This window comes from Triticum dicoccoides, chromosome 2A (assembly GCF_002162155.2).
Source record: "Triticum dicoccoides isolate Atlit2015 ecotype Zavitan chromosome 2A, WEW_v2.0, whole genome shotgun sequence".
NCBI lineage: Eukaryota > Viridiplantae > Streptophyta > Magnoliopsida > Poales > Poaceae > Triticum > Triticum dicoccoides.
The window spans coordinates 780222150-780224754 of NC_041382.1; positions in this window are offsets into that span (position 1 = coordinate 780222150).

A 2605-nucleotide genomic window follows, 5' to 3' on the forward strand; every position below is an offset into this window, starting at 1 on the left:
ACTTTATGTTAGTGCCATTAGTTTTAAATTTTAAATAGTTTAAATTTGAATTTTTAAAAAATTGTGTGAATCACTAGTTTATGAATAACTTTACTATAAAATTAGAAATTTTTTCTTCTTTGCTATTTATTTTTTATATATACTTACAATTAAATACTTATAGTTTGATTTTAGATCACAAAAATTATATTCTTTTTGCTATTGAAGAATATTATAGTTTTATTTTAGTTGATCATAACATAATATTTTAATTGATTGTTTTATTTTCATAAAAAAATTGTAGTTTATTCTGTTTGCTATTAATTCATTCTTTGAGCTAAATGACTCTGAAATTGGAAAGCATTTCAAAATGAACTCTGAAAAGGTTGAAAGTTGGCATGGTATCATCATTTCACCCACATAGCATGTTCCAAAAAGTAGAGAGGGTTACGACAAAAACTTGATGCACTTCGTGTACAAAATGGACAATCACTTTCGAAGTATCAAAGTTTCAAACCATAAGACATGAAAGCATTTCAAATGAACTCTGAAAAAGTTGAAAGTTGGGATGGTATCATAATTTCACCCACATAGCATGTGCATGTACAAACGGACAATGGTAGCATGTTCGTCAGTTACAAATTTGGCATGGTATCATCATAATAGTTGCGGGAGAAAGTCTTCACTTTTTCTTCGCTTGTGTCATTTGCTTATTGCGCCGTAACCATGGATAATCTTCATTGTTTATCAGGATGCTTGGGTCAGTCTTGACATTGAAGGGAGGAATTTCATGAAACTTTTCATAATCTTCAGACATGTCTGTCTTGCCGTCCACTCCCAGGATGTCCCTTTTTCCTGAAAGAACTATGTGGCGCTTTGGCTCATCGTATGATGTATTCGCTTCCTTATCTTTTCTTTTTCTCGGTTTGGTAGACATGTCCTTCACATATAACCCGTGCCACATCATTGGCTAGGACGAACGGTTCGTCAGTGTACCCAAGATTTTTCAGATCCACTGTTGTCATTCCGTACTGTGGGTCTACCTGTACCCCGCCGCCTAACAGATTGACCCATTTGCACTTAAACAAAGGGACCTTAAAATTAGGTCCGTAGTCAAGTTCACATATGTCCACTATGTAACCATAATATGTGTCCTTTCCGCTCTCGGTTGCTGCATCAAAGCGGACACCGCTGTTTTGGTTGGTGCTCTTTTGATCTTCGGCGATCGTGTAAAATGTATTCCCATTTATCTCGTATCCTTTGTAAGTCAATACATTCAAAGATGGTCTCCTGGACAACAAGTACAACTCATCACAAACAGTGTTGTCACCTCTGAGACGTGTTTCCAACCAACTGCTGAAAGTCCTGATGTGTTCACATGTAATCCAGTAGTCGCACTGCTCCGGGTGTTTGGAGCACAGACTATTCTTGTGTTCATCGACATACGGGGTCACCAAGGTAGAGTTCTGTAGAACTGTGTAGTGTGCTTGAGACCAAGAATATCCGTCCCTGCATATTATTGAGTCTCTTCCAAGAGTGCCTTTTCCAGTCAGTCTCCCCTCATACCGCGATTTAGGGAGACCTATCTTCTTAAGGCCAGGAATGAAGTCAACACAAAACCCGATAACATCCTCTGTTTGATGGCCCATGGAGATGCTTCCTTCTGGCCTAGCACGGTTACAGACATATTTCTTTAGGACTCCCATGAACCTCTCAAAGGGGAACATATTGTGTAGAAATACGGGCCCCAGGATGACAATCTCGTCGACTAGATGAACTAGGACGTGCGTCATGATATTGAAGAAGGATGGTGGGAACACCAGCTCGAAACTGACAAGACAATGCGCCACATCACTCCTTAGCCTTGGTACGATTTCTGGATCGATCACCTTCTGAGAGATTGCATTGAGGAATGCACATAGCTTCACAATGGCTAATCGGACGTTTTCCGGTAGAAGCCCCCTCAATGCAACCGGAAGCAGTTGCGTCATAATCACGTGGCAGTCATGAGACTTTAGGTTCTGAAACTTTTTCTCTGGCATATTTATTATTCCCTTTATATTCGACGAGAAGCCAGTCGTGACCTTCATACTGAGCAGGCATTCAAAGAAGATTTCTTTCTCTTCTTTCGTAAGAGCGTAGCTGGCAGGACCTTTATACTGCTTCGGAGGCATGCCGTCTTTTTCGTGCAAACGTTGCAGGTCCTCTCGTGCCTCAGGTGTATCTTTTGTCTTCCCATACACGCCCAAGAAGCCTAGCAGGTTCACGCAAAGGTTCTTCGTCACGTGCATCATGTCGATTGAGGAGCGGACCTCTAGGTCTTTCCAGTAGGGTAGGTCCCAAAATATAGATTTCTTCTTCCACATGGGTGCGTGTCCCTCAGCGTCATTCGAAATAGCTAGTCCACCGGGACCGTTTCCAAAGATTAGGTAGTGTAAATCATTGACCATAGCAAGCACGTGATCACCGGTGCGCATGGCGGGCTTCTTCCGGTGATCTGCCTCGCCTTTGAAATGCTTGCCTTTCTTTCGACATTGATGGTTGGTCGGAAGAAATCGACGATGGCCCAAGTACACATTCTTTCTGCATTTGTCCAGGTATATACTTTCAGTATCATCTAAACAGT